Source organism: Apteryx rowi, unplaced genomic scaffold (genome assembly GCF_003343035.1).
Source record: "Apteryx rowi isolate R43461 unplaced genomic scaffold, aptRow1 scaffold_199, whole genome shotgun sequence".
NCBI classification, from domain to species: domain Eukaryota; kingdom Metazoa; phylum Chordata; class Aves; order Apterygiformes; family Apterygidae; genus Apteryx; species Apteryx rowi.
In genome coordinates, this window is record NW_020448296.1 from 32,903 (window position 1) to 53,028 (window position 20,126).

The window sequence follows — 20,126 nt, forward strand, 5'->3', positions numbered from 1 at the left end:
AGGGCTGCTGTATGGATCTTCCGTGAAATGACCAGCTTATCTCAGCCCTGTCCACGCGAGGTGGGAACAAGTTTAACACGGCAAAAGGAAGATGCAAGTCCGGCTGAAGGAGGCTGGGACGCAGCAGGGCTTCTCAGTTCTGGGTGCCAGAACAACAGGCACTCTCTATGCCTACAAGGCACAACGCTTAAAAGGCACCAGAATGACTGTGGGAAAAGCTGATGAACACAACATCCACACCAGCATTACACAGAAGCGATACAACGCAGTACAAGATAGCAACAGTTACATACTCATGGGCCACCTTGGGAAGATCTTGAAGATGACAGCTTGTGGTCTGAGCTGTGGGTCACTGGCTGTGACAGAAAATGGCGAACCAGTGGGTGAATTCCAGGACAGATAGTTAGATCAGGAGCTAAAGATTATTTTAGCAAACATATTTTGGATGAATCAGCCATGAGCCAGAGAAGTTTCAAACAAGATGGGAAAAAAGGGCTTCCAAAAATCAAGAGGATAGACCGGGTCTACTTGTCCTGAAAGTTCCAAATGTATAAAAAGGGCACAGTATTACTAATCACCCCAATAGACTATAATCTCCTTTTACTGACTCAAATTGGGAAAACCTGGCTTTCAAGTTTGCTCTATATTTGGCAGTCAAGAATTAAGTAATCTGTTTCCAAGAACTTCATACCAAATGAATTTGACATGCTTCAGCCCTGTTCTCCTCAATGACACTTCAAGGAAAACAAAAGTCATTCACTTCAAAGAGTCTTGCCATGTGCAAACTACTATCCTTAACCCAAGGAAAACTGTGCAAAGCATAGCAAATCACCTATCAAGTAACAAATTATCTCTATACAATATCTCTAGAGAAGAAAGATTTGCCTCTAGAAGGGAAAGATATGGGAAAAGATGAAGTAGACTACTTCTGTTTACTTTTACACAGAAAGCTAATCTTTTATTGTGATAACACCACAATGAATGTCTGCTCTTCCCTGAAACTACTTCTGGCACATATGGTCCCATATAAACTGGCATAATCTATTACAAGTTCAGTAGTGGACAATATTACACTCTTAGATATAACCCTCCATGTTTTTGGAGGTGCTGCTCTTTTTTTTGTTAATGTTGGTTTGAAGGGATTTGTGCCATTTGTTCATAATGCCAAATACCTGTCAGACCTGAATCCTCAAAAGTTGGTTGAGCAGGTTAAAGAATTACTAGTTTAGCTACTGCCAGAAATATATTTCGTTTACTTATATAACTCCTTACAGCTAACAAACATGCACAGTATTGTTATGTTTCCTCATATTTTCAAGTTTTCTTTTTCTAACTTCTGACAGACATCAAAAGGTCAATAAATTTTCCCAAAGTTTATTCATTTCCCATTTAATACCATAGTTTTATGCTATTAAATTAGTTAAGTTTTCATGCCATCTTCAGAGATTTTAACCAAACYATCATCTAATTCTGACTCCAAGATTTATGCACTTCGAAGTTTATAGAGAATTATAATGGCAGCCATTTGGAATATTAGGGCACGTAGAAAGAAGAGAGAAAAAAAAACATTAAAATACATAGACTCATACACAGTCCTATATATATTCATCTATGCCAGGAAAGTGAAACAAAGATAACAATACTTAGTACTGCCGTACCCTAGTTCGTATCTGAGATATCCCTAGAAGATACAATCTGAAACCTGACTCACTGGAACCCACCAAAGGACAACAGTTCCTCACAGATATAAATTCCTTGCCTGTTAATCATTGAAATTATCACTTACTATTTCTGTTCAGTATCTGGATGGAGTACAGCTCCACTTAAATGTGTCTAAAGAATGCCAGCATTTCTAAAGTTTAAAGAGGAAGAGTCTAAGAGAAGTGTTAACATTTATCTCCTGATAAAGTTATGAATCACAGGAGATCCTGGAACAGTGTAGATGTTTCACTCTAAAGAGAATCCCAGGGAAAGTTTGGGTACATATTAAGAGACTATCTTAAAAGTGTCTTTTCAGTGAAAACAATACTCGTGATAATGGGTTTTCCTACCTACAAGGTTGTACAGGCATCCTGACAGTTTGTTTCCTGGACAAACAAGTGAAAACCCTTAGAACTGAGCTAAAGGCATAGGTAGAGCTGTATATGATTTTCTTTCTTTTCTGTACCCTCATGTCTAAACCTAGTAACAATGTAGTTAATATTTGGATTGTTGGGGGTGGGGGTTTAATTTATTTATTACTGTTATTTTTACTACTTTATCATTTATCTGGTAGTAAGAGTGACTCAGTGTTACCAGTGGACAACGTGGCACTGCATTCCTAAGGCTACAACAGGAGCAATCAGTCATCCGTGCCATGTCCAGAACCTCAGTGCAAAGAGCCAAGGCCCCTGGGAGGCAGCAGAACTGGTCCACCACAAAGCTGCACAGCCTCACCTGGGAGGGTGGCGGTGTGCAGGAACATCTTCCCATGTTAAAGAGGACCTTCTTGGCAAAGCACTTGGACAGGGGATGACTACCAGAATCTATACGCTCTGTACTGAGTCTATTAACAAAGACTTGGACCAATCTTACTATTAGATATTGTAACAGACACACAAGCTGGTGAAGCACATGGTCAGGGTGTCCATACATATCATTGATAGGGTCCCTTATCTGGACTTGCTACTGATCCTGACACTTATCTCTTTCCTCCTACTCTTGCAGTCTACAGGATGTGCCATGTGTCTAGGAATAAAGCCAGTGAGGAAAGTAAGTATTTGAATAATTAAACTAAGAGGAACAAATTTGAATCCAGGGATACAACGGCTGTCGGTTTTGGTTACTGGTGACTCCCCTTGTTTCCCACTAGGAAGCCACAAATCAGTGTATTCCAAGCATTACTGACTCCTATTATCTCTAACACTGAGAGAACAAGGAAGATCAAATTAAAAACATTCAAACTGCAGTAAGAACATAGCTAAATAACATATGGGAAAATGTAATAAGCCAGTTTTACTAAACTACAAGTAAAAGCATACTACAAATAAAGCACCTAAAACTAGCTAGAAGAACATTCTATAAGTTCCCCCCCCCCTTTTTTTTAAACACCCCACAGGTCATACAGATTAATCTCCCTGTTGTCCACTACGAGCAGGCAAGCTGCTCACAATTGCAACCTGATGCTGTTTTGCAAAAAAAGACTGCATCCTGAATGGCCCCCTGTAATATATAGGGGCAGAAAAATCTCCATTATGATAACTTCCAAAAGACATCACTCAGTCAAGCCCCTGGGCTTTCTTCACAGCAGAAGACAGTGAGAGCAGAAATGACAGCAGAGAAAGAAGCAACAATTCTCTCTCCCTATGCCAGGAAGTTATATTTTTTTTCTTGGATGATTCCTTTCAAGAGTCTAACCAAGGACAGTGGAAGCTATGAGCAGCAAGTCAGGGAAGAAAATTTCTGTATCAGGATATTTTTTTGGCAAGAAAGCAAATCTCTTCAAAATTATAAAAATCAGTAATATACAAAAAACAAACTTGCCAAAACATTTTTGGTCATTGCAAAGGAAAAAGGGATGTAAAATATTTTAATAAAGGATGCTGAAATTTTGCAAAGTGGCTCAAGGTCTTAACGATGCAAATTCTAATGTCGGAATCTCTCTCTCACCTTTCTGAAGCGTTCCTGTTTCCACCTGCTGCCATTTTCCATATTAGCACTTGCTGAGATTTTTCCTTGTCTGATGACTGCAAACTTTCTAGCACTGTAAATGGCTAAAGCCCCCAAAACTTTCAGTCTTAGAGGGATGGAGAACTATGCCTGCAAAGAGCTTCAGAGTGGGAACAAGGCCTTAGCTTGCACCCTGATGTCAAAAGCAGATTTATGCAGCTGGACTCGTGCGGTCCCTTGACCTCACGGGCTTCTAGAATCCAGACTTTATTTTCAACAGTGTGTTAGACTGGTATGCAATTATGTCGTCCTAATGACTGTGGCTTCACACTGAAAATCACCACTCTGTGTGCCTTATTAAATAGGTAATAGGTATTAAAGCAGCGACAAGGAAAAAGAAAATGTATGTAAGGTTATAAGAAGATCAGTACAAGAAAAATTACTTAAAACATTTTGCTGTTGTACAAAAATTCTCTGTTTGCTCTAGTCATTCACTAAAATTATACTGTCTAGAATGTTGTTTATGTGTGTGCACGCACATACACACACACACACACACACACTCATTCTGCACTGTGTTGTTCATCCACCAGTTCCACCTGCATCCCTGCAGACCTCTCCACTAGATGTCAATCTCAGTTTTAGATAACCACAAAAATCTGTAAGAGATGTTTTGGTTCTCGTCCTATTGGGCATAACTAAAAAAAGGTTTTCACAATAAGTAAAATGCAGTGTGAGACTGTAAACTTAGTGAGTACTCTGTGAATATCTGGATTGCATCCTCAGGTTTTAACAATGAGCTAACATTACAGAGCATAGATTTCTTTGTTTTAAAAAGACTTTAGACAATAAAAAGTCTTGGAAAGGACATGATTAGACAAAGCAACATAGAGAAGGCAATCAGCTGAGTCCGGAGTAGAACTCTTCCAGAGTCAGCTATTGTACACAGTGATGTAAGAGCTTGGAAGAGGCATGGCAGTGATCTCAGTTGGACATACATTCTCTTGTTGAAATTTCAAAAACCGTCCTTTTCGTCACGGTGACATTTCTAAAGACAACACCAAAACACCACTGAACTTAGAGCCTGCAAAAAACAATGGATGAAAAGTTTTGGCAACTGTTTTTGTCTGAGAATTTACACAGGAGTGGTACACAACTAGTAGAGTACAGAGAGGCCCCAAGGCTCTTCAAGCCACAACAGCAGTAAGCCCTTTAACCCTTTTTGCTAAAAGAAAGTTTAATCCAAAAAAGAACTCCACTAGGAATGAGTGTAGATTAAGTTGCCAGTTCTATCCTTAGCTTCTGACAAGTCAGCCAAAGAAGCTATGATGGGGAAACCAGGCTGCAAGGAACCAAGAGAAATGGACTGGAATCAGATCATATCGTATAAACTACCTAATACATATGCTACCATAATAAAGACAGAGATTTTATTCCCTGTTAAGATGAGCTGGATGACTGAACAGCAGTAAAAAAGAGGATTTCTGTATCAACATGTTATTATATAGAGTCAATATTGTATGCAGCAATTTGATAATACTTGATCATCAAATAAGAAATATTAAATACTTGTCTTAAGCTGGCTATCCTTCTCTATAAAAGAGCCTCAAATCAATTATCTTGGAGTTAGTAGATCCTTGTAAATGTACCAAACATCTTATGAGGCAGCATAGATTGAAAGAATGGAATCCTAACCTGAAATGGAGTTTTTCCTTTTGACAGCATTGCTTTAAAATAAAAAATTGTGCTGCATTAACGCAAAGTGATTAATTTAAAAGGAGTCCAAAAATTAAAACAGGGAGAAAAAGAGTAGTCATAGTGAGTAGACAATGGAAACTTTCAGAGCTCTTCACTTTATTCTTGGGGAGTCGAAGGGCAGAACTAGAAGAAATTTATTGCAATGTAGTGTTCTTAAAATGAAGGAAATTATATTTTAAAATTTAAGCATTGACAAGGTGCTCTGTACTGTACTAGGGACAATGAAGATGATCTTTATCTTAAAAAATGAGGGTGTTTTTGAGGAAGTATATTAAGTAGAAAGATGAAAAAATTCTCTGAAGCCCTAAGGAGGGAGAACAGAATAGCTTTTAAAAACATGTGGATGTGTCAAGTCTTTGGGAAGGATTTGAAAGCCCGGAGCATGATCAGCTGAATAGGAATGACAATATTAGTGAACAGAAAAGACAAAGGCTCACAGACTGTAATATTGATTCTCCCATTACAAATAAGTGTAAAAGACGATACTCTTACTGATATTCAGTTCTGTCACGCATCCTTTTCATATGACTTCCCTCTTTTCCTATAAGGGCATCCAAAGTTTTTGGGTCATGGCTACATTTCAGTACAAGATGGGCATAGCTTTCTTTACGAAATACATTTTCTATTGAGGGTGTGTGTGTGTGTGTGTGTGTGTGTGTGTGTAAAACGAGCCCGATCTTGATCCTGCTAAAGTCAGTGGGATTTCTGACATGGACCTCAAAAGAGTTAGGATCCTGTCCAACAATGTTTGGCAATTCTTTCATTTAAAAGTGCTTTGCAAGCTAATTACTTCCTCCACAAGTAACATAAAATGCTACAGTAGAATTGGTGGCTGAGAAAGTAATTATGACTAGGGTTTTGGAGAGGAAGGGGAATTTGGTAATACTTTAAAAATCAAAATTTGTAAAATAACAAGAATTCTTAACTCCTCTTACACAAGTATTAACTGTAATTTAATTACATCTTATTTTCTTCTCATACTACTCAATAATTACAATGAAATCATAATAGTCAAAAAATGTCTTCATGACCAGATGACATTTACATTTCTGGCTGGGGCACTGTAACACTGTACTCCTTCATAGTATCACGGTAATGTGCCTGGATATGTAATTACACTGAGAGGTCTGTACACTGTTGAGCTACTGGTGTTACATCTTGAATAGAAAGTAATTTCAGGCATTTGGGGGACTGTTTTAATCCCCAAGTTTAATGTCAGAGATCTATAAATATCAAATTAAAGCTTATAAAACACATTAATTCTTTGAACACTAATACAGAGAGGCACATGGAAATAGTCATAGTAGTTTAAGTTTGCATGTGCTTATATATTTTCAGAGTATTCAAATTTACATACTAAATGAGATCAAAGCCTAATTCATAGCAAAGGCAATAGCTGCTTTGTGGCCCAGTAGACACAGCACTRTAGAATAAATCAGGAGAGATCAGATCAGTTCATGATGCTGACTCTTCTTATAGTACATCCTTAAGGCAAATCACATTTCTTCTATGACTTGGATTCTCTGTCTCTGCCATGGAAATATTAAGGTTTATCCTCCAACACACATCAATCTGAGGATCAGAAATGAAAATCAAAATATATTTGTGATTTTTTTTTTTAATAAAAAAGAATCTTATATAATCTTTCACATAGCAGAGACCTTTTTTTTTTTTGCAAAGCAGAAAATAGGATGTTTGTTTGTAAATTTGTTGTAAATGCATCAGAGTATATCCTGTGTATTAATTCACATGCTAAATTACTAAAGCTGTGTCCAAAATGCCTTAATGCTATGAGAGGATTTTGAAATAACATTTTATCATCATTATTATTTTGCATACTGGGGGGCTTTTTTCCTGCCTGCTTTGTAAAGTAGAGAAATGAATGTGAAAGTCCTGAAAGATGTGGAAGTTACTATACATCTTTCCTTTTATTGTAGTAGTGCTGTCAACATTTAAGCAAACTAGTCAATTTGGTATTTGAAATATTTGTTAGCCAGGGAATCATTTCAGAATTCTGGTTCCCAATTTTTTGGAATTTTTTGAAGATCTGAAGGTTTTACTACAAAGGAAAACAATTAAAATGAAAGCGCATAGGTTGGATAGATTCCACTACTCTAATCACATATATTGTCATATGAATAGCAGCCAGGTCTCTTCCATGTCTAAGAAACAACTTTCAGTCACCTTCAGGCATCACAGGCTAACACCGCCCACTGCATCAGATACCCGTATTGTCTGCAATGAGAGGCACATACAACCTGCTGTTGACTACACATCTGGTTTGCTTCATTTGCTGCTGTGACCAAAAGCATTTTTCACGTCTGAAAAAATGTGTTTCTACTTTTGCTTACAGAAGTCCATCGCATTATTACTCTCAAACTGACTGCTCCCAAAGGGATTTTAGGGAGTCTTTGCTCTTTAAATGTTAAAGGTTACCTCAGTGACCCTTTTACCCTCCCTGCTGCTTTTGTAGGTCATCTGTAACATTTTTAATATTGAATAATCTACATAGTGTACAGCTGTTTAGTGCCCTTCATGAAAGGCTCTCAAAGCATTTTGCTGACACTAACCAGTTCGCACTTACCAACTCAAACATACACAAGCATTATTCCTATTCTATACGCAAGGAAACAACCTCGGAGAAGCTGAGTGGCAGAATTCATTCCTGCAGTCCTAAACTCTCATCACTAGATTACAAACAGACTGAAGAAAAACAAACCATGCTCTAATGCTCAGATCTGAATGACTGCATTAACATTTGCTGTCTCTTATCTCAGATACTTATAGCTTCTCATTTATTTATAAGCAGACTACCTACACAGATCTTAAGCGTTCTTTATAAGCTCCAGAGAACAGAGGCCAATACAAAAAAGGACATTAAAAATAATCTTTCCCAATTATTTTAGTATCAATATAACAAGTTGCAAGAATATGAAATGCATAAAAATGATAAATTTTTACCTCTCTTTTCTGTTCAACACACCGACTATTCGTTTGGCTGGATCTTCAACAGCTCTTCACTGACAGTTGAATCACTTTAAAGATGACACTACCGGAAAAAAAAATATTAAAAAAATTGTGAAAACAAATGTTTCTACATTTCAACACCAAAGCTTGCATATATCATCAATATTGGTACCATAAGATGTATTCTCCTAAACAGATCAATATATTCACATATTTCTCCAGTGAATGCTAAAGCACCAAGATGTGCCCTGTCATGTTGTGAAAATGATACCCCGATTCATAAGTTTAGCATAATGAGATGTCAGATAGAAAAAAAAAAAAAAAAAAGTATTTTCTCTCCCAAAGCTAAGGAGTGAAAGCATGCTCTACTATGTTGAAGGATGGTTTTCTGAAACTGTTTAGAAACACTGTATTATAAATGGTGTTATACAGATAGAAAAAAAAAAAAAAAAAAAGTATTTTCTCTCCCAAAGCTAAGGAGTGAAAGCATGCTCTACTATGTTGAAGGATGGTTTTCTGAAACTGTTTAGAAACACTGTATTATAAATGGTGTTATATAGATGTAAAAATGAAAAAAAAAATCCCTGGTTAGGAGACAATTTACAGAATAGCTAACGATGCCAGACATTATCATTTTTTTAAACATTAAGTGAAAAGGTTGATTGTATTTCTAACATTGAAAAACATTTGTTGCAGATTAACGTAACTTCAGATGTTCTTCTGGTATAGTATCATTTATAGAAATGTAAGGGTCAATCTACCCTGTGACTTTAACCTCTAATTTAGTTTTTTTTATTATTATTATATATTATCTTCTCTACAGTAGTTTGCTCCTTCAATGTACAGAATGGAGACTGCCCAAAGGACGAATCAGGAAAGAAGCTCCATTTGATAGAAGCTCTACCTCACTTGTGCAGATTAACATCTTGCTCTTGTTTAGTATCATACCCACTAAACCACATTTTCTCTAACAGTAGGAATACATGAACAAATTGCTACAAGTTAAGCAAGGATGGCAAATTTACTACAAATCAGTTGATCTGCAGTAATCTGAATAAGGTGTACCCTCTTCCCCAGTAACAAATACAAAAGTAGTTGGTCTTCAACCGAGAAAATAAACAGCTTTGAATTATCTCACATTGACCTGACAATAACAATTTGCAAGCAGGCAGTTAATGCAAAACAGCTGCCCTGTGGTAATTTACTTAGAATAAGGAGTTAAAGCAGGTTATACATGTACATATAAATACTTTCACTATACATGCACTTACATTATGTCAGACAGTCTGGCAACCTTTGTATAAACTATAGCCACACCTATATCTTATGCCAATTAATGTTACATTGTTTCCAGAAAATTTCACCTCTTCAAGCTATGTCTTTCCGGCAAGATGACAAATGTGTGAAATAATCTCTTTGTTCCTAAAACTTCAAGACACTTCACCAGGGTGCGTACATGGGCAAATAAACATGTGCTTATGGTTTATATAGCTCTGTCATTCTCAGCTTTTAGCACATAACTATACCAAACTGCATTGCTTCAAAACTAGACAATTATAGCACAATAAAGGCTATTGCTCCTCACAGCTATTAGAACTATCTTCGTACTSTTTATTCTTGTATGTTCTTCTTTACAATGATATTTATTTTTCTGCTGTACTCATGAGCATTTGTTATCCTGAAAGCATGGGAGATGTGTGATATCAAAGCTTGACTTATACAACAAGCAGTGAGGCCTTTCCTACAGGGACCTCACAGCTTCCCCAGGGAAACGGGCAAAATGTTATCTCCGAGTCAGTTCTCCCTCCAGATATCTGCCCTGCTGCTGGGTGCTGGAGACAGGACAACAAAGCAAAGAAGATATTGTTCTCTTCAACACCATTCCTGGCACCGCATCCCAACAGCGGCAGGGTGATCTTGGCAGGGAACACCACAACTTGGAGCGTTTTAACAGTTGCATGGGGCGTTCAGCCAGCGGCTGCACAGCTGCTGCTGGAAGAGACTCCAAGCTATCCTCTCACCGACTGAACTGCTCTCCTTTCACAGATCTCTTGCTGCTACAGTGGAGGTAGTAACAATATCAAGCAGACTTCTCCTCCTCCACAAGTCCTGCTGTTGACTGGTGTAGACTCAATGTCATAGTTAACTATAACAATCTGGGCTTAGGCTAGATGCTGAGTTCATTTAAAGAGGCCTAGGAGAACTTCAGAATCATGTCTGTGCTCTGCCACCAGAAATAAAACAAAAATGCTCTGGAGTCAATAAAGCTGCCACTTGTCTGTTCTCAAAGAGAATTACGTGAGCATAGGAATGTATTTGTCAGTTTGTAGTCTCAGCTTTCTACCAGACACATGATCTTATAAGTCCAGATGTCATTTAGAACAGTGTCAAAAGTCAGACTAAAGTTAGTATTCATCTGAAGGACTTTTTGAAAGAAAAAAATATGCTCTGCATTTTAAAGAAGGAATTGTAAAAATACCTCAAACTTAATGTATCTCTTAGCAGTGTCATTGGGTTTTCCTCTCATACAAACACATGAGCCCAAAGAATCAAGAGTGGACACTTTTTCTGTGCGTCTGTCTGCATATGGCTCATAACTCATCCTTAATTTATGAGTCTCAGTAGCCCCCCGGAGTAAGAACTAGCCACCCATATAGTCTGATTTGCATGCACAGTATCTACCTACATGAAAACTCTTCATACACTGGGAAAAAAACAAGAATGGATTTTCTACATGTATTTAACAAACAAATGAAATACTTTCAGGACAGTTTAGGCTTTCTTAGACAATATTAGAATTGCCTGCACACCACTCTATCAGTGGGTGCAGGCAGGAAAAACATTTTGYTTATTTTGTTCAGACAGAGAGACAGACACCCCAAAGCTCTACCTACCGCTCTATACAGAGTGAGTTCACCTCCATGCCATGCTGTGCCTGCCCAAATTACAGCAGTCACCCACTTCCACTGACTAAAATGGTSCTTTATTTGCAATGATTTCAATAAAGCTCTCTTTGTTCATGAAAGATCTCTATTCTTTTCACCAAAAGACATGATCTCATCATTCTGATATAATTGTCCCATTAATTGTATGAAAGGAACTTTGCATTGCCTCAGCTGAGAGAGATCACTCTAGAAGGTGAATCTAGGAGTCCAAAGGGATGTTTACAAATTACCTCATCAACAGGAGGAAGAATGGGTGTCATTTAGCTTTTCCATAAGAATAAGAAAGAAAGCAAAATCAGCACAGGGCCAGGCTGACATCGAGCCATTCAGAGAGTATCCAGCCCCAACACTGTCTCAGCCTCACAGTAATTCTTTTAAAATCAGTTGGCCCCTAACTGCCTTGCAAAATTCCATCTCAGAAAGGAATTAAAAGTGTCTTTTAACCAGGCACATGCAGTTGCACCTCCAGGAAAACATGTTTATTTTAATGATTCTGCTGCATGCTCCTCATTAAGTTCTGCATAGACGTACTATACGTATCTTTAAGCCCAACTGCAGGTTTTCCATAAAAAAATTGTTTAGATTTTTGCCACAGCAAGGTAAATTTCAGAAAGAAAATGGTAATATTACTAAAGTTGGGCTTTTTTGTTTAAGAAAACACTGTGGTCATACAATAATGAAATCCCTTTATTGTAATAGATATTACCACTCAGTACAGACCTTGAGCTAGTAACTTTCTTCCAAGTCACTCTTTCTTCTAGGGTTCTAAATGAAGAACTGAGTAAGAGATGGTCAGATAGAAAGCTGTGTGAAAGAAAAATCCTTTTCTTCAGTTGTATCCCAGTAAGTAGATTGTTTCAGCAATTTACACTTACCATTCTTGGGCAAACAAGTAGTTGAATCATTTCTAAAACAAACATCACAGGAGTTAGCTATAATAGACATGGGTTACCCTTCAGTGTTTTGAGAGTTTCAGTTTAAGAAGACTGACAATCTACAGAAGCTTGGTGCTGAAACAGGAGTACTGACCTTGATGCAGGGATGCTGTGTTAAACTACCAGCACGGTCTGTAAGTCATACCAAGAAGTCTAAAGTCCTTGCGATTACAGTGTTCTTGGTGATTCAAGACAGAGATGCAGAAACGTGGAGTTACAAGTTTAGGCCCATACTCTATCATTAGAGGAGATAAGATCAGATAAAACACCCTCTCCACTTAGGTCCTTCTGCTTATCTAAGTTGGACTTAGCGGTGCACATCAACACTTCGTATCCCAGAACAGGTCAATGGACTTGCCTTCCTCCAGCTCTTATTCTTGTGGCCCAAGGACTGTGGTGCTAGCCTTGTACTCACACCATTTCTACTTGCATTTCATCTACACAAGATGAGGTTTTGTCTCTTTCGGTTCAGAGTTAGGCTCCAACATGCCTAATCCTACAGGTATGGCTGTTCACCCACTTTCCCTGTCATGGCTTCTTGGGCCCTGGGACCAAGTACGAATAGACCTTCATCTTCAAACAGGAAGATAACTTGAGGCACAACATAGTAATCTGACCTGATAGATCAGAGGACTAGCGTATTATTGCAGTAAATGGGCCCAATCCTATCCCTGGATAGTCAAGCAGAGAAAGGGAAATCAAAATTTGCCTCCTTTAGACATTAATGTTTATGCTAATGTTTCACATTCCCAGATACACATTTTAACTGGGCAGAGCACTGCGGAGTCATTCCTTGCAGAGAAGAACTGCCTCCCGTATCAGTAAGTCCTCACATCCTGCATCTAGAAGAGCAGAAGTCTTGGCACACTAACCTGCATTGGCTTTGTTGTTTTAAGTGGGGCATTAAGTTCATTTTTGCACCGTTTACAGACCTGTTGAAAATTGCTGTTCATAAAGGGGCAATCTCACCCCAGGCCGCTTCCCACCCTCCCTATTCAAGAAGCAGGATACCATCTTTTTCTCAGAACTCGTCAAGTGGTAGCCCACCTTCTTTCTTGGAGGTTTTTCTTGATGCGTCAAAGTAACTAAGTGTTCTGTCCAGGAGAAAAGGCCAGTTGATATTGGTGGTTTGTGCATCACTTCATGCCATGTCTTTCATAGGACAAGAATCTGCTCAAGTAAGCAGCTTGGGCTTTATCCATCAAAAGTGCAATGTATGGAACCCACTGTTCCCCAAGGCAACTTTGAGCAACTCCCACATTATCAAATTAAGAAAAAAGCATCTTAGGGTCTTGATGACCTCCCTTYGGCATATATACATTGGGTACATATTACTGAGGAAGGAAGTTTTCAGGAACTGAAGTGCACTCCAAGTCATTAATACACCACACAATATCTGCTGTTGCTGCTGAAGCAGCTATTCCCCCTTTTGTTGCAGTTGGGGGGTGAGAGGTTTTGGGTTTCACAGCCTAATCTCAGAAATTCGGGGGTGGGGGGGGGTGGGGAAGGCACCCTGGAGTGGCTGGTTTTCAGTCAAGCTGATAAAAGCATCCTAATCCATAGTACCACTGTTCCCAGGTGGCCTGCTTTCCATTCCAGGATGTCTTTCTGACCTGACTGGGCTTTCTACCGAGACATAGGTCACATATAGTTCCCATGCCTGGAGAAGGGGACAGATCAGCAGCCTGAGTAGCTTCTGGCTGTGGTAATGCCAGCAGCAACTTTCCAAGATCATGGGTGTCTCCAGGACCCCTGCAGCAGCTACACTTGCCTCTGCCTGAGTTTTGGAATAACTAATGTCTTAAAAATCCTCCAGCTTGGAAGAGGTTACCACCTCCAGCTCATCTCCAGCTGCCTGTCATCACCCCTCTGCTAGAGATTACCTCCTGGAGGGACTCTTTAGTACAAATGCTCCACAATCTGTTTCCATCAAAGTGAACTACGTTAACTCAAAAAAAGTCTTTCTAAGCTAACTCATTTTGACAGGTTAGAGAATGCCTACACAAGCAACTAGCAGATCTGAGATGATGATAATCACCAGCTGAAAGATGGTGTCAAGCAGCTGAGGGGCAGTTACTTCTTCTACAAGCATAGCAATAATTTCTGCCTGTGACTTTAATAAATTACACCTTTGTCTGCTGAAATGCAAGTTTTCTATACATCACTCAAGATGTATAGAATGATGTTTACATGACGTATACATCACTTTTCTATACATTAATCAAGAAAAATTATATTAGCGTAATTATTCATCTGTGTTGCTAATGCTAGCATCTTCTGCTTAATCCATTAACATCTGCACAGCCAGGTGTCAAAGTATCCAAAGTCTCCTCCAAAAATCCTTGTTAAAAGATGTAGCAACTCTCTTACCTTCAAAAAGTTTGTACACTTCTTTCAACCCATTTCTCTCATTTTCTGTTACACCAAAATTAAAAATAATTTCAAACCATTTTTATATTCCAAATGCAAGCCTCATTTCAGTGTATGAACTTCTACTCCATCCAGCAGAGGTTATTCTGCATTCATAAATGCATCTTTGCAATTACACAAAATAAAATTCATCTTTCTACAAAAGTCTGGATGAGCGCCTCCATGCCATAAAATAAGATACATGATAACCTCCTAGTTAAACTGGTGCAGAAATATCTTAACTAGATCCTTTATAACAGGGCAACTACTATGCTGCTATAGAATAGTTGGTTTAATTCCTGCTGAAATAATTTTGTAATATTACAGCAGCTCTGAAAAATAGCCTCAGTTTATCTTTTTTTAAACTCAAACACCTTTACTTGCTTACAGCAGTACTGAAAATCCTAACTGACTAGTTCCTGTACATCACACAGATGCCTGGAGCTATGACAATAGTTCATCTGAGGACTCTAGGGGTGGTCAACAGGGAGGCAGACACACAGAAACTATAAAGATTACACAAGGAATACATAGTATATGGAACAGGCTTTGAATGACTTCCTAACATAAGTCAGCTGCCTAACATGCATGTTCAAACACAGGACAAGCTAGGTAGGTGGGAAAGGGAACAGAAAGACGTTTGAAAACTGTGTAATTTGCCTACATTGTATGGTTTATGCAACTAAATGGCAAGACTAAGCATCAATTGCTGTTTTAGGTACATAAATGCTTTGAAAATTCTATCCCATGATCTAATCTATTCCATTTCTAAAAACACCAAACCTCTTAAATATTTCARTACTATTCAACTACAGAATAGGTTGCCAGTCTTTAAGTCAGCATTCATTGCAGAGACAGCTTTTAAGCACATGGTCATGTTTTCACAAATAAAAAAAGGTAAGAATCTTCATCTCATCATCTCACTTTATGTTCATATCTTCTTCACTGTTCACACACATTTTGCTTTCTGTTTTGTCACAGTGGACAATGCAGCTTAGGTACATTGTACTACCCCTTCTGTCCTTTGGTTTAATTCTTCCAATTCATTAATTTTAATTCTTATTCAATTTTCAGCTAAGGGCTGGTAAATGTGTTTATTAAGTTTAAAATTTGAAAACTAAAACATTAAAAGTTAATGTTGCTAGTCAATATTTTTCATGGTTTTCATATAAAATACGCTACATTTAGAAGAAAGACTTTTCCAATGGCCAGTACATCCAATTCTAAAAAACAAAAATCAAAATGGAATTTTCCTTATTCTGTAGAACAATACTCTGATAATGACAACCTACATATTTATATAATTACTATAATTTACATTTGTAAAGTTTCTACTTGTAATAAAACAGAGATTGTACCAAACTGCAGGAAATACCCTTCTGATTCTAATGCACAATTTCAGTTTATTCTATAGAAGGGATTGTGAAGTAGGCAACGTAACTCTTCAAAAGGGATGGCTTTGTGAGAAAATTCTTATAGGTACCACCTATTTAAAAACATTATAAAATAAATTTTGGAATTCCACTAAAATTTGATGTCAGCTAACCTGTAGATTCCATTAAATTAGATACCATTGTTTTTAATATTCACCAAAACAATTTAGAAAGCATAGTTGTTCGAGAGAGGCTCAGAACAGACCAAAAGGTCCAAACACCCCTAAATTTTAGAAAATCTAATCCATACTGTTGTCTTCTTTTACACTGGGGGAGAAAGAGTGAACTGTGAGGAGCTGATGAGCAAAGAGAGAAGGACTTTTTAATACTTTGCATTTGCACACAATGTTTCCAGATAGAAAATAAATTGAGAAACCACTCTAAGATCAGACACTGCAATGAAGATAAAAACAAATACTAAAAGCACCCAAGCCCTACAGGACAGTGGACAGGCAGATATTCTCAAAGAATCAACAGGGGTGACACATCCTGATTTACCTGAAAGGAAGAGAGATTGTTCCCACTCTTCGGATCTTACACGTGCTGGCAGGTTCAAATATGAGCCTTCATTGCTTTGACATTCCTTTCCCTCTCCTTGGAGGCCCTGGTCTCCAAACACGGATAGCACCTGCAGGAAAAAACAGAGGTTCTGAGCTGATTTTCACACAATTGCTGAAAACCTGTAAGATAAATGTGAAGAACATCTGAACGGGTTATTGAAAAAGGAGAAAAAAATCTGCGATATGAGGACACAAGATACTTCATTCTGAATACAGAAACCCCACTTGCCTAGCTAGCATCCTTTACTATGAACAAACTTTCAAAGAGTGTTTCTCTCTAGTACTCATGAGTCATTTTCTAACATCGTGCCTTTGGCGGCTTGAAGCATTTTGAAAGTGGAAAGCAAACAAAATTGCTTTTAATGCACTCATAAGAGGGTACTTCAGGTTTTTTAAAAGCCATTTTTTCTCTATCTTTTAGCTGCTAGGAGGCTTTAAATGGGACCCCTGTAGGTTTTTGTCTGTAAACCATACGAGAGCATAAAAGCTTGGAAAACTTGCAGAGATTTTGAAGCAGGTTCACACAGCTTCATTGAAACTGTGTGTGGTTTTGAAGCTCACCAGGACTCTAGTCACCAGGAACCATTTAAAATTGCCAACTTAAAAAAATAGATTAAAAAACTCGTAACAGATTATGATGAAAATAAGACATTTTGTTAGGCTTCTAGTTTAGAAGGAAAAACATTGCTCTGTAAATAAGGAGGAATGAGCTTTCACTCTGTATAGGTTTTTGGTATTGTTTCTTTTAAAACACATAGTATCCTCAAAAAGGGATCAGAGTAAACATAGCCTGAACTAACCTGCAAACTGGTCTACCTGTATCAAAGGATCAAATTAATCAATCCAGTAACTAACATATGGTGGCTCAGGTGTCTTAAAAGCACTTGCGGGATTGTTACAATGGAAACATGTCAAATCTTTCTCTGTCTTTGGAGGTGACACTTCTCAAACCATTTCAGTATCAATCAGAATAGCTAGCAAGACATGGAAAATTTGAAAAACCACCATGGCCAACCAGAAATACTATGAGAAACCTGAAAATACTTTCATTTATATGAAGAAACATTCAAATAAGATTTTCAGACTGACACCTTTATCTTGCTATCACTAATTTCTAATTTTCCATCATAAAAAGGTTTACTAGGATTCGCTGCTACAAAAGAAAATGGCAAAATACTATTTTGAATGTTATGGCAGACACAAAAAAATCATCATTGTAGGGTCTAACACTGTATCTCTTGTACATACATAGATCTCATGAAGCCTATGAAAATTTTGTGATGAAAGATTGCTAGACTTCAGCCAATGTTAAAATTCTAGTAAGATACCAGGAAATGAAACCGGCTTTTTCATGTTTTCCGATGACAAATGTTACAATGGATGGGCTATGTTTGATACTATATAAACTTGCTGTTGGACTGTTTTTGCCACTATTTGTTGCTTTGAGCTGAAGTTTTACACTGATTGATATTGTCCAATGCTCAGCAGTGCTGCTGATTCAGGTTAACCGCTCAATAGTAGCTGTGCAGTGGCAGGGAATCAATGTAGCTGTCCACCAAGCACATAGAGAAGACAGGGCTGGAAAGGGGCACCTTGGTCATGGAATCCTATTTTTCCACAATCACAACTAGCCATGGAATCAGTTCCTAACTCAGAAAGGTCTACATAACCTCTCTTCTGTTAATATATAATACCCCAAAAGCCACTAAGGTTTTTTCCAATGTCCCACTTGCAAAACGTTGGCCCACATTAAATGACTAAAATCTACAGTAAGTACGAGCCCCTGAATAAGAGCAGGAGAGAGCAAAGAATCAACAGTTTCTGAAGTCTTTGGAATATCTGAAGATTTATTTTAGAAGCTCTCAAAGGATCATAGAAAGAGATTCATACCATAAAGAAACACAAAGCATCCATCCCTGCCTATCTGGACTGGAGGGGATGGAGGAGGACCCCAAAATCTAGTGATGGAAAGCAGGATACACTAAACAGGTGCTTGGGAGACTTTATCGCCGAAGAAAGTACCAGGGCACTCCGACTACTTTTTGGGTACACTTGTAGCAATCTTCAGTGCTTCACCAGAAGGTAGGGAGGGAAATTGGAACAAAGTAAAAAACCCTTCCAGAAGCCATGGAAGGGTAGGGCGTAGAGGTAGAGGATTCCTTCCTGGATCCCACAGGTGAGTAGCAATTCTGAAGCATGGCACTAATACAGCACAAGTATAATGTAAAAAGATACTCAAGTAGTCTCAATGTTAAAAAAAAAAAAGGGGGGGGGAGGTACTATTCAAAGTACTACTCAAAGAGAGTAAAGCCTGGAAGAGTATGGCCCATGGCTGGCATCTCAGTATTTTTCCATCACTTAGACCAATTTGAAGAAAATCCCTGCAAAGAAGCTTTCATAAGATGGCATTTTTGTGATTCAGTATAGCACCAATATTCCTTTTGAGTTTTATAACTGTTCCTAGAACATTCTTGGCAATGAATTTAAACTTTTTGAAAGAGGTTGCATTTCACTGTAAATGGTTATCTGGTATTCAAAACACAAAATAAGCATTTGAATATTTATTGTGAGCACATTGCATTTTAGGGAGAACACACAAAGATTCTTACCACAATTATCTTGTTCCAGCTTTAATATATTAGCTGTCACCTCTTTAATGGATCTTGTGAGAAAGGAAAGTTTCTTTCTTTAACTCTCTTTTCCCCCTGAACGCAATTACCACCTCATTCAGAGCTCTTTGTGTCCACCTAATCTCTCCGATTATGTCTCTGACACCACCACAATACTACATGACTGACATACCTGACAGCTGTGACTGCTGACAGAATACTCACAATGAAAACCAGCTCTATGCAGGATGAGTATTACCTACCGCCAGCCTCACAGAACAAACATGGAAGGAAGGTAAAAAAGGGGTGGGGGCATTTCACGACTAGCCTAACCCCTACCGATTTTTCCTCCTTTTAGAGCCAAACAGCATTGACAAGCAGAGCCTCTTTGTACATACTTACCTAATGAACCAATTGTCGGATGAATACAAAAGAATGCCCATTAGTATTTTAATTTTGAATTTATAGAGGAGAAAATGCGTGTTTGGAGACCTGACTTACAAAAGTAGGACTTGATGGATCATTTTGTCTCTCCATGGCCCTTTTATGCTTCTCCGGGTCATAACTCCCAGCTGGTGCTCAACTGTCAGATTTAGGCAGGTGGCAAAAGATGATAGCCCATAAGGAGGACAATACCTGAAAATGCATCCCCAGACTACAAACTGCTACTGGAATCAAACACAGAAACTATTTCAGAATTCAGCATTTTGAGACATTAATACATAAAGTAGTATTACAAATAACTGACTAATAAAAGAGCAATGAGGAACATTAATCAGGAAAAACATTAAGGTAGAGCACTTTACAAAGTATCTTATACTAGTAAAGCTTCCAGGTTTTTAAGTGGTATTTCTCTRTTAAA

General features: G+C 38.1%; 1 long non-coding RNA gene across 2 annotated transcripts; it reads right to left on the bottom strand.

Annotated features, from left to right (window-relative positions):
- Positions 1–4,674: 4,674 nt before the first annotated feature.
- LOC112964671 lies at positions 4,675–19,910 on the bottom strand. 2 transcript variants are annotated; one of them, XR_003253031.1, is made up of 4 exons: positions 19,766–19,910; positions 16,594–16,723; positions 8,368–8,455; positions 4,675–4,732 (listed from the first exon to the last, which is right to left on the bottom strand). It is a non-coding gene; the product is annotated as an uncharacterized LOC112964671 (long non-coding RNA). The 2 variants fall into 2 exon arrangements; XR_003253032.1 differs by lacking the exon at positions 4,675–4,732 and adding an exon at positions 6,898–6,978.
- Between the last annotated feature and the right edge of the window lie 216 nt (positions 19,911–20,126).